The following is a 13,486-nucleotide window of genomic DNA, read 5'->3' on the forward strand; positions in this document are numbered from 1 at the left end:
GTACCTGGCAGGTGAACTGTGGTTACTCCTTTCAACAGCTGGTTTGGGAGAGGCAGTGGCAACTCTCCCTGGGGTGCAGAGGTTAGCCACTAGGTGACCTACCTGTAATGAAGGCCCCAACTCCCCTCTTTGCCCTGGAGACAAGGGAAAGGAGACCAGATATGGATGACCCTCCATATGGAATTGGCAGGGATTCTGGCTTGGAACTGGGCACTCTAATGTTTGTGCTTTCTGAGTGAGAATCAAATTTTAAAATGCCATTGGAAAAACCTCGTAGGTTGGCAAATTTGTATCACGTATAGCTAATATTTTTGGTAATGCCATTTGGCAACTCTACCCTCAAGATAAATAGTCACCTCTTAGAAAAATTCTGTACTTTTAGGAAGGTTATCAAAATTCAGGAAGGAGTCATTTCAGTTACCTCCAAAAGAAAGATGACAAGTGATAGAGTAATGAACATAATCATTAGAACCATTTAGGCAGAAAGACCACCTAATGGTGCCCCAAATCAGAAACCAAAAAGGGATTTCCACTGGTCACTATTTTCTCTTGTGTTCTCTGTATGTAGGCTGTTCTATAGGAATATCCTTTTAAAAATATGCAACGGGCAAAAATATTAATTTCCCAAACTTCCATTCTTCTCTCCTTGTTTCTTCCCAGATACTTTCATAAAGAAGGTAACAAGCTAGTTTTCTTTCTTTTTCCTCAATCACTTGTATTTGGCTTTTCTTTACGTTTGTTTATCATTCTTGACATGGACCCTTCTTTCATTATCAGCCCATGCAAGATTCTTCTGCCTGGTTCCAACACAAGAGTCTGCTCTCTCTGAGTGGGTTCACGTGGTTTGCTTAATGCCACGAGGTGGAATTTGTGTTATGTTAAGGCAGTAGAGAATATTTCCTCTGTGCAATATTACTACCCACACACAAGCAAAGTGTCAGGTAGGTTCCTTTAGAAAACAGAGTTGCAGACCAATTGCTGTGGGCGGCTGCCATGGGCATCCTTCAGATACCAGGAACTCATGTAGCTTTGTTTATTTTGATTCTGATACAGAAAATGATTGCCTGAGAATATATCCTTGAACAGCCTGATGATCTACTTTTATCAAGAACCCACCTAAAGAAATCTGGATATATGGAAGATCGTTTGTCAGTCTATTCTTAGATCATATAGGGTTTTAACTACATTCTAAGCTAGACCTCTAAAAAGCTGTGTACCTGGACCACAGTGTTTTTATGTTACAAAGGCATTCATTTTTCACTCCAAGGAAGACCAGGGGAGAAATTTTACTCAGACCTAAATGCAAGGAGAGCTAAGAAATATTGGTGTAGTTTCCTTTCCATTCCAGAGAATGCTAATAATATTTTCCTTATTGCTTTGACCACCAGGAAGCTCAATTAAAATATGTAGATAAATATTAATTCATGTTAATACAGGTGAGACTACAGTCTGGATATCTACATGTTAATTTTTCCTTTGGACTATATCTTTCATCCTACCTATCCTTCTAAGATCTTAATTTTATGTCCATCATTTATAAGCATTCATTAAAGTCATCTGAAATGTTTTACGTAGTTGAGAAGGGTGAAAACAAACCAAATAAATATTTATGGATGGACATTTCTGTTTTTAAATTTTATTTATTTATTTTTTATTTTTATTTTTTTTAGTGAGCTCTATGCCCAATGTGGGGCTTGATCTCAGGACCCAAGGATCAAGAGTAGAATGCTCTACAGGCCGAGCCAGCCAGGTGCCCTATGGATGGCCATTTCTTACAACTGTGTATCTGTAGGGCTTCACTGGCTACCCCCTTCTTATTCCTTGCAGCAATGTGAACAGGGCTATGGGAGCAGGGCTAATATTCCTGTGGGTCTGGGTGGAAGGAAGTACCATGATAGCTGGGAAAGGGAAGGCAGGAGACTACTATACCTGCCCAACCAGGAACTCTGGGCTTGTTGGACTAAGTGGGCTCCCGTTTGCCTGAGCACCTCAGGCCCACCTCCCATTCCTGGAAGAAACAGGGATGATCCCACCTTTAGGATTGCCAGTCTCCAATCTTGAACTACATCCTCTGCTTTTGTGTTTTCCACCTGAGAAATGTATTGAGAAAATACAAGATATATAAACGTAAGAAGTTTGTGGGGTTTTTTAAAAAAGATTTTATTTATTTATTCATGAGAGACACACACACACACACACAGAGGCAGAGACACAGGCAGAGGGAGAAGCAGGCTCCATGCAGGGAGCCCGATGTGGGACTCGATCCCTAGTCTCCAGGATCACACCCTGGGCCGAAGGCGGCGCCAAACCACTGAGCCACCCGGGCTGCCCAGAAGTTTGTTTTTGTGTGTGCAGAACTGTAATCAATTTTGTCTAGTATTTGGTTTAAGACATCTGGCACCCGCATTCTCAGGACCTGTGGCCGCCCCAAGGATCAGTCTGAATTTTTCAGTTACAACAGGTGTGCCAGGGACCCTGGGCAGAAGTGAGCAGGACATCTGCTTGAACCTCCTCCATTGCTCCATCCTCCTGGGACAGCCAGCCCCTGGGGGTCATCCTGGGAGCTCTAACGACAAAACACAACAAGAAGAGAAGCTCTTCTTTTGGTCTTTAGAGGTTTCTTTATGTCACGATAACTTCTAGTGCTTGTCGTTTTGTCATGCCTCTGTTGGCCATGAACAAACCCACCTCTCAGTGCCCCCAAAGGGAGAAAGGGACAGTTGTAATTGGCTGTATTCGTTGTCAGTCATCTTGGGGCATAGAAGGGGGAGACAGGTCACCCCATGGGAGGATAGCAGGGGCTGGGCTGGGGCTGCCTTTGTCCAACCTTGTAAGGCAGGCCGCCCCCAAGCTCTGCTTGAGCCTTTGGAACGTCAAGGGGAAACGATGAGAAGGTGTGGACGACTGGGGGTGAGTGATATCTGAAGAGCACGATGTTATATTTTATGGAAAACAAAGGGACTTCATTAAAACCCGTTTTGAGTGCTGCCTCTTAGAAATGTAGAATCTCTCATTTGCTTAAAACAGCCTCTCTCTCTCACTTGCTTAAAAACAGCCGATTTAATTTGGGGTCTGTCAAGTTTAGGGGATCTTCCCTGTTTTTTTGGACAAAATTCCCCTAAAAATAGTTCAAGAGATAAAAATGCGACATGTTCTAGAAGCAGGGAAACAAGGATACAGAGAATTAGGAGAATGATTCCACTTTTTGAAAACCTAAGTCACCACTTGAGGGCACCAAAAAATAAGAAATCCAAAAGGGCTTCTCCTTGCCTACAGGTGGAGTCATTTAAAATTCCATTTTTTTTTCCCAAATGGAGGGAGGGATGCTATTTTGAAATTTGTTTTGATGTATTTTTGCTCTCAGGAGAGTTTGTGACCCGTATCTCTTCCTCTGCCTGAGAGAGGACAGACATCACTGCTCACACCGGGGTTTAAACCACTTTAGAAAAGCTTCCTGAGCCCCTTGAAGGAGTGGCTTCCTGGGGGCTGTTTGGCAGCACATCAATGGCTCTGGCCCAGAGGCCCAGGGCACCGAGGGTCTATTTTAAGATAGACTGGACATTCAGGGGCTGGTGGTGGCCATGAAGTCCCTACCAGGACTGGCGTGGGGCCTGGGGAGGAAGGCTCGAATGTGGGATGCTGGACTTGGTGCTCAGACCCAAGGCAGTAGAGAGGCCAGAGGGTTCGAGGAAGTGCAGGAGAGGTGGTCTGTCCTGCTTCCTGTCTGGGCCCCTGGGTGGAGGGGCCCTGGGGCGTCTGCACACACCAGCCTGCCATGACCTTCTTCTTCATTTGCGGGGCTGAGAACACCCTGCTGGGGGAGAGGTGGGCAGGGCAAGGAGACGTGCCAGAGCCAGGCCAGGAGGGTGCTGGTGATGCCCACAGCCCAGCAGCTCGGAGGACACGGCGGGGGGGTGGGTGGCAGTGGCATGCTCCCAGCCTCCCTGCCAGTGGTTGGGAGCCGCATGCAGGGTGCTGGAGCAAACAGGACTCCAGCGACAGCCGACAGCCCGCAGTGCTCAGGGATGCCCCACCGGGCTTGCTGCGCTTCCCTGGCTCCAGGCAGGCCAGGCCACAGCCACCAACTGTCCTTCCTGCCCCCGCACACAGGGCCAGGCTTGCACTGAGGTCTGGCAACTGTCCTGCCTGCTGCCCGCTTACTGTTTGCTCTTACTGGGGGGAGTCCCCCAGATACCATCCCACCTTGGTGCTTGCTTCTCCTGGGACCCAACTCAACACCACCCCTAAGGCCGAAAGATCCCTCTGTGTGGAGTGGGTCTTTGAGACACCTGAACTCAAAGTCTTCTTCCTTCTTATCCAAAAGAGACTATTTAAACTAGAAGAGATGAGAACTGTTGGGGTGCCGAGACTGAGGATCCATCCTACCCGGGGCAGGGGGCCATGGAGATGGAGGCAGAGGTCAGGGCATGCTGCCCAAGCCAGGGGGCACTGGGAGCCCGCACAAGGTGGAAGAGGCAGGAAAGGACCCTTCCCTAGAGACTTCATGGGGAGAAAGGCCCTGCAGGTAGCTGCTGGCCCCCGGAAAGGTGAGAGAGTACATTTCTGTTGTTTTGAGCCACCCAGTTTGGGGTGATTTGTGATGGCAACTCTAGGAAATGAACACACTCTCCAATATAATTGTGGTGAGAAGAGGCCCAACCCTGGCAATTCTGGGCTCAGGTAAGAGCACAGTACATACTCCTCATCTTAGTATCTGCACGTCATTAAACAAGCTACCCCCAGGCCCCCTTGGATGACTATTATTAAAAAACAAAAAACAAAAAACAAAACAGGGCAGCCTGGGTGGCTCAGCGGTCTAGTGCCACCTTCAGCCCAGGGCGTGAACCTGGAGACCCGGGATCGAGTCTCACGTCGGGCTCCCTGCATGGAGCCTGCTTCTCCCTCTGCCTGTGTCTCTGCCTCTCTCTCTGTGTCTCTCATGAATAAATAAATAAAATCTTAAAAAAAAAAAAAAAACCGACACAACAGCAAGTGTTGGTGAGGATGTGGAGAACTGGGGACCCTCGGTTGCAGGTGGGCAGGCAGCGTGGTGCAGCCCCTGTGGAAAGCAGTTTGTGGATCCTCAAAAGAGTTGCCCCCCGGGACTGGCATCGGGTCTGACACTTCCAGTCCGTGGTGCACACCCCAAAGCATGGCAGGCAGGGCCTCGACCCCACTTCACAGGAGCATCGCTCACAGCAGCCGAAAGGGAAGACACGCCCGAATGGATAAACAACGCGCCGTGGTTCCTACGCCGAACGTGAGTCAGGCTCGGGGATCCAGACACGCACCACCAGGCGGATGAACGTGGAAAACACTCTGCTCAGTGGAAGCAGCCGGACCAACGAACAAACACTGCGAGCTTCTGCTCCCACCTGGAAGCAGGCTGGAGGCCCAGGGGCCGGGGCAGGGGTGAGGCTTTGCGCTCAGTGGAGCGGTTTGTTTGGGAAGATGAGAAGGTTCTGGAGACGGCTGCTGGTGGCAATTGCACAAGTGAGCTGTGTGTGGAATGGTCGAAATGGTCAATGTTATTTTGTGTCTATTTTACCACCCCCCACCCCCCAACTAGGTCCTATCCTTCTCCCTTGACAGATGCACCTGTCACCCAGGTCTGAGCTTAGACTCCCTGGACTCCTTGGAGTTCCGTGGCGGGACATCCTGGGGGGACGGCCGGGCCCGGCCTCGTCCAGCGCCTTCCGGGCCTGCCCTGGCCCTGTCCTGACCACCGGCCGCTCGCTGACGCCCGCGTGGGGCCCCCCGCAGCACACTCGCGGCCAATGGCCCCGTGTGGGGGGCCTGCCTGGCAGTGTCGTTCGCCCTCGGGAGGGTGGCCCCGGGTTAAGGCGTGTGCAGGCCCTGGTGCCGCCTGCCTGATGCTACCCAGAGCCTGACCCACGGGAGGAGGGCACAGGCCAGGCACGTGGCTCGCTGGCCACGGACTACAGACGATGGGACACGATGGAAGGGAGCCACGCGGGGCCTTTAAAGCGTGGGGTGCAGGACACGGGTCCCACTTAATCAGGCCTATGGCAGTCCTGGATGATTTGAGACACCTGCCACCTGGGCTGAGGCTGCCACTAAAAGCTGACGTGGATCTTCCTCTCTCCCTCCGGCCACGCAGAACCCGGCGCCTTCCTGTGCTGGGCGGTCTCCCATGCTGTGGGCTCTCACTCCCCCGGCCCACCTTTCTTTCTTTTTTTTTTTTTAATTTTTATTCATTCATTCATTCATTCATTCATTCATTCATTCATTCAGAGAGAGAGAGGCAGAGACACAGGCAGAGGGAGAAGCAGGCTTCACTCAGGGAGCCCGACGCGGGACTCGATCCGGGGTCTCCAGGACCACACCTCTGGCTTCAGGCGGCACTAAACCGCTGCCACCGGGCCTGCCCCCAGCCCATCTTTCTCGGGGCTGCGGGCACATGCTGCTGGGGCAGCCAGCCAGCTAGGTCTGGTCCTGACTTGGCCTCGGCCGCGTGTGACAAGGGGGAGCAGGGACATGAATACTGGCGCTGGTGTGTGCGTGGGGGGTGCGGTTAGGGAGACCCCCGAGCCCAGGGCAGCCGGGCCGCATGCTGTGCCGGGCGCGATGCTGGTGAGGGAGATGAATCATCCAAGGCTTGGCCGAGCAGCCGCGTCCTGATGGAGCTGAAGCTGCCGCACGATTTTAGCAATCATGCAGTTGTTTTTGGCATCCTCGCTTAGCCTGGATTTTTCTGTCCTGGGGATTCTGTGAGCTAGCTAATAGCCTTTTAATAAATCCCCTTTCTAGGCAGATTAGCTGGAGTCTGTTTCTCTCGTCCACAGTCACGAACCCTAGCTGAGACTGGTCCCTCGGCACATGTGCCAAGTAGGGCCGGCAGGACCTGCAAAACGCCTTCTAGGGGTACTTTTGCCTCTGAGAGGGGTCCTACACCCTGGATGGGAAGAAGGGTATTGAGGCACGTCTCCCGATGCAACTCTTAAAAAGAATGTCCTCCAGCAACCCAAGAGTTCATGGGCAGATAAGTGGATCAGGAAAATGTGTTCTGAACACATTCCGTGCCATGCAGTGGAATATTATTGAGCCATAAAAAGGAAGGCGAGTCTGACCCAGGCTACAACACGGACGGCCCTTGAAGAGATGATGCTAAGTGGAATAAGCCAGTCGCAGACCAAGCAATACTGTGCTCCCGCTTACATGAGGTACCCAGGGGAGTCTGAGTCCGGGACACTGAAGATTAGAGCTTGCCAGGGGCTGGGGGAGAGAGCAGGAGTTCATGGTCAATGGGGACAGGCCTTCATTTGGGAAGATGAAAAATAGCCCCAGGGACGGATGGTGGTGTGGTTGCACAATATTAATGCACTTAATGCACTAAATTATACTCTTAAAATGGTTAAAATGTCAAATTTTATGATAGTATCTTTTATCATGAAAAGTTACATGCAAGGTAAGGAGTCTACCAACGAGTGTCAGCTGGCCTCACTGTCATGTGACTTGAACCCACACCAGGTTGCATTGCCTAGGCCTCCACAGGACTGTGGCGGATGGGTCTCAGGGGTAGGAGCATGGAGGCATCTTCATGGTGAGGGCTGACAGCAGTCCCCTCATATAACTGTGCACCGAGACCGCAACAGAGGCTGGCAGTTGGGGTGCACGGCCTTCTCAGCTAGCTGTTGTTTCGAGATTCCTCACGGATGGAGCTGCAGCGGGGAGCATGAGGATGCTCATTCCTGCAGGTGTCACGTGTCGGTGACCCCAGGGAAAGCGTGAGAAAACTTGAGGCTCAAAGGGGTTAGCAGAGGTCTGTGGGGGGAGAGGGCATGCGGGGCTCTCACCTGGGCTTCTAGAAGTGGCAGCCAGAGTGCATGCCAGACAGGAACAGGGCACAAGCCCTTTGCCGCAGGGGTGGCCGTGTGTGTGTGTGTGTGTGTGTGTGTGTGTGTGTGTGTGTGGTGGCCACAGGGACACATATTTCTAGAGAAACAGACTGGGCACAGGGTCCCAGGTCCTCTCTTGTGGAGGGAAACCAGGCTTAGGGCACCAAGATGTCCCAGTATTTCCAATATTCCATCTTCTCACCATGGTACCTTGCAGGCTCCTCCCCAGCCCCCTGCCTGCATTGCTCAATCATCTGATGCTGTTACAGGGAAAAAAAGAGGCTGCAATTTGCCAAGATGGAAAGAATCAGGCACGTACTTACAGAGCAATTTTTCCACTGACCTTGACTGGGTACGTGATAACCGGCTGGGAAGAAGGAGAAGAACCGCGTGAACCAGCGAGGTGCGGGGCGGGGGCGGGGGGAGCCTGTGCTGGGGGTGTGGAGGGCTGCCTGGGCAGGACTCAGATCCGAGCCACCCCTCCTTGCCGTCGACTGTCCCCAAGGTCGGTTGTTGTCCGTGGCACAGCGAGGCACTTGTCCGTCGGGGCAGGACCCTCCCGGCTCGGCCACCTCCTTGTCGAGTGGGTGGCCCCCTCCTCCGCAGTCCTGCAGAACAGAGTGAGCGGCTTGGAGATCTTCAGACCGATAAAGGGAAAGGCCTGATCTTTGCTCAAGAGAGGACAGAATAGGGCCTCTCCGCAACTGTTCGATTCATACATCGACAGCACGTGTGCTTCGAAGCCATCCACTAAGATGCCCAGTGGGTAGTAATGTTACGCCGGAGTTTCCTCTCCTCTCACTCTTTCTCATTTCAAGACATTTTGTTTTTGTGCTCATTTGAAGAAATGTTTTGCGGATATGTAATTTACATACAAAAAATGAACACATTTTAAGCAGGCAGCTTGATGGCTGTTAATAAAATGCGTACACCTGTGTAACCACCACCCTATTCAAGATGCAGAAGCAAACATTTTTCCTTTGTTCTCTTTTTTGTATTTATTTTTTTTCCTTTTAGTTCCCTCATGTGAGTTCCTTGAACATATTTCAGAACTACGTTTTGTTTTATATATAGTGTTTTTGTATAGCTGTTTTAGGAGCTGCTTAGATTTATATTACGTATATATAAATCCAAGGCTACTCACATCATCTTTTTTTAAATTCAAGTATAATTCACATGAAGTGTTACATTAGTCTCAGGTGTTCCATATAACGATTCAACAGTTCTATACATTGCTCAGGGCTCTTGATCCCCTTCACCTATTTCACTAATCCTCACACTCACCTCCCCTCTGGCAACCACCAGACACTTGTCTATTGAGATAATTGACAGAGAGGCCTGGGTGGCTCAGCAGTGGAGCGTTTGCCTTCGGCTCAGGGCGTGATCCCAGAGTCCTGGGATGGAGTCCCATATTGGGTTCCCCGCATGGAGCCTGCTTCTCCCTCTGCCTATGTCTCTGTCTCTCTCTGTGTCTCTCATGAATAAATAAATAAAATCTTAAGAGAGAGAGATATACAATTGACATATAATACTGAATTAGTGTTTTGTTTTTTTTTTAAAGCCCCATGCCCAGCGTGAGAGCCCAATGTGGGGCTTGAATTCACACCCCTGAGATCAAGACCTGAGCTGAGATCAAGAGTCGGACACTTATTCAACTGAACCACCTGGGCACCCATAATATTGCGTTACTTAGTTTTAAGTGTACAACATAAGATTTGCTACATGTGTGTATTGTAAAATGATCAACTCTAGTTAACGTCCATCACCACATGTAGTTACAGGTTTTTTTCTTGTAGTGAGAACTTTTAAGATCTACTCTCTGAGCAACTTTCAAATGTACACTACAGTCTTGTTGACTATAGACATCTTGCTGTGCCTTACAGCCCCAGGACTTAGAACTGAAAGTTTGTAACTTTTGACCTCCCTCTCCCATTTTGCCCACCCTTCAGCCCCCGCCTCTAGCAACCACCAATTCTCTGTTTCTAGGAGTTTGTTTTTTTCCCCCACATGTAAGTGAGATCATAGAGTATTTGTTTTTCTCTGATTTATCTCACTTGGCATAAGGCCCTCAAGGTCCATCCACGTTGTTGCAGATGGCAAGATTTCCTTCTTTTTTTTATGGATGAATAATATTCCACTGTGTATGTTATGTGTGTGTATATGTATAAATATCAATGTGGTATATATGTAAATGTGGCATATATATATATATATATATATACGCACATATATATATATTACATTTTCTTTATCCATTTATCCATCAATGAACATTTCGGTTGTTCCCATAGAAACAGTGTGAAAGGATAGCAGCAAAGGAGGACGACTTACTTTCTTCACAAATGACTTTTCTCCCTAGTTACCACCCCCAACATGCACGTGAGACTTTTCAGTAGTATTGAAATGCTTTTGTTTTCCTTGAGCTTGCACCAACAGAGAGCTGGGCTGGGGTCCAGAGGGCCCCAGTGTCGAGGGTGGCTGCTCACGGCACACAGGACACCCTGTACCCCCAAGTTCCCCAGAGTTATCTAAGCAGTGGCCGCAGGACACTTTCCAATGTCATCCCAGAATGTGGCAGAGCAGTAAAATTCAGCTCTGTGTAGCAGTCGTTTTGAGCTGAGTGGTGTGCAAATGCCCCAGCACCTCAGAACGTGACCTTATTTGGAAATAAGGTCAATGTAGACATAATTAGTTAAGATGGTGGAATCCAGTATGACTGGTGTCTTCATAAGAAGACAGCCATGTGAGGACATGAGATGCTGGAGACAGAGATTGGAATGATGCAGCTGTAAGCCATGGAGCATCCCAGATTGCCACAGATCTCCAGGGATCGCCAGGGATTGCCAGGGATCACCAGGGATCACCAGGGATCACCAGAAGGCCAGAGGGGGCAGGGAAGGATTCTCTCTCCAGAGCCTCCGTGCATGGTCCTGTCGACACGTCGATCTTACAGTCCCAGCTCCAGAAGTGTGAGCGAATACATTTCTGTGGTTTGAAGCCTCCGAGGCTGTGGTACATTGTTAAGCGGCCCCAGGACCCCAACACCATGCCACCTACCATGCTTTCCCATTCTGTTTTCCCATCAGTTAAAAGGACTCTGCTAAGCCCTAGTTTTTATAGTTTGTATTATAAAAACAACTAAGTGACTTACTGAAAATTTAGATTGAATTTTATTTTATTTTATTTTTAAGATTTTATTTATTTACTTAAATATTTTATTTATTTATTCATGAGAGACACAGAGAGAGAGAGAGAATGGCAGAGACACAGGCAGAGGGAGAAGCAGGCTCCATGCAGGGAGCCCGACGTGGGACTCGATCCCAGGTTTCCAGTATCACACCCTGGACTGAAGGTGGCGCCAAACCGCTAGCCACCGGGGCTGCCCAGATTTATTTATTTATTCATGGGAGGCACGGAGAGGCAGAAACACAGGCAGGGGGAGAAGCAGGCTTCCCGTGGGGAGCCCAGTGTGGGACTTGATCCCAGGACCCTGGGATCACGACCTGAGCCAAAGCCAGATGCTCAACCATGAGCCACCCAGGCGCCTCTATTTAAGGGATTTGAATGTAACACAGATTAGTGATGACATTAACTTAGGTTGGGCTGAGCTTGACCTATATCAATAGGTCTCTGCCCATTACCCCTGACCTCTCTCTGTGGGCTCCAGGGATTCCCTGAGGGATGGAGGTGCACCTCTCAGGGCTCACTCATTTTTGCCTTGTGTTTGGAGGCCTTCTGCTTCCTTCATCATCCATACCTTTCCTCTCAGCACTTAGGAATCCACTTCTGGGGATGCCTGGGTGGCTCAGTCAGTTAAGTGTTTGGCTCAGGTCATAATCCTGGGGTCCTGGGATCAAGTCCAACATTGGGCTCCCTGCTCTGTGGGGAGCCTGCTTCTCCCTCTGCCTCTCTCTCTCTCTCTCTCTCTCATGAATAAGTGGATTCCTTTTTTTAAAAAAAATATTTCATTTATTTATTTATTCATGAGAGACACAGAGAGAGGCAGAGACATAGGTAGAGGGAGAAGCAGGCTCCCTGGGGGGAGCCTGATTCGGGGACTCAATCCCCAGATCCCCGGGATCACGACCTAGGCCAAAGGCAGACACTCAACCACTGAGCCACCCAGGTGCCCTGAGGAGTCCACTTCTGTACTACTCCCTTCACCCCTGCATCTTTTGACTCAGGGACCCAGATGTCCTTGTCATCAGAGCACAGGGAATGTTCAATGGAACATATAGAAAATCTCTCAATCTCATTTTGGCCAATAGTAAAATGTCCCTCTCCAGTACATTCTCATAATAGTATGGGCTTACCCCTCCCTTGTTTTTCTGCCTCACCTTTATATGGTGATGGGTCTACAGGACAAGGATGGAGCAAAGTCCGGAAAAGCAGGTCAGGGACTTGGAGAGCCACCTACCAGTGGTCAAGTCTGAATTGCTGGGACTCAACAGTACTTTCCTCTTTCCCCTGAACAATGATTAAAGTTGGGGCAAAATTAAAAAGATTGATTTTATTTATTTTGCCTATTTATACTGTTGTAGGCTGGACATTTTTGGCTTTGTCTAATACGGCTTTTTAAAAGATTTTATTTATTTATGAGAAAAAGAGAGGGAGCACAACCAAGAGGAGGGGCAGAGGCAAAGGGAGAGGGAGAAGCAGACTCCTTGCTGAGTAGGGAGCCCAATACGAGGCTCGATCCCAGGACCCCGAGATAATGACCTGAACCCAACACAGACGCTTCACTGACTGAGCCACCAGGCACCTCTGATACAGTTTTATAAGTAAACACAGTGTAGCTGGGTAAGCTATAGCTGCCAGAAATATTTATTATTTTCTTGACTGCAGATGCTGAGTGTCCCTCTTTAGGGCAATATATGGACATTGAAAGATCAATAATGAGTCCTGTAGATGGTGTAGAATGTGAAACAATTATTCAGATTGTTTTCAGACAACTGAGGCAAGGCTACATTTTCACTTCTGTAACTTGCCACTAAAATTGTCTGGTAAGTGCCGATTAGGCCATGATAAGACACTCAAAAGACAGTTTTGGTTTTACAAGAGAGCCAACCAGTCCTCATCCTCTACAATGTGACAGGTAGTAATGACATACGCCATGCATACCCGACCCCAAACAAACAGAAGTCATCACTATGGTATCGTGTTACACTCTGGCGAAGGGTTTGCTGGGTGTCATGATAATCAACCGAGACAGATTGTTTCAGCAAAATATCAACCTGATATTTGGAGGACACTAGCTTTACTGTGCGTTGTGTGGAGCCCGAAACCCATCAAGCCACCCGGCAGTGTTCACCTCTTGCGTTCTCAGCCCCATTCGCACCAGGCAAGAAAGCACAAATGTGGTTCCTTCCCCAGAAACTTACAAGTTAATGGAGGAAATTAGGCGAACACTCAAGAAATTACAAAAACGATTTTATAACAATTATCAAACAATCAAAGAACAACTAATACTTGAAATTGCAGGAGCCGTTCTTAGCAGAGTTGATTTGTTCAATTTGTTCTTTTGCTCAGCTCATACTAAATGAATAAGGCATTGCCTCTGCCTCAAGGAGCTAAGTTTTGTGGGAGAGAAAGGACATGTAAACAAGTAACTCTAAAAATGTCATTTA

Source organism: Canis lupus, chromosome 1 (genome assembly GCF_003254725.2).
Source record: "Canis lupus dingo isolate Sandy chromosome 1, ASM325472v2, whole genome shotgun sequence".
Lineage (NCBI taxonomy): Eukaryota > Metazoa > Chordata > Mammalia > Carnivora > Canidae > Canis > Canis lupus.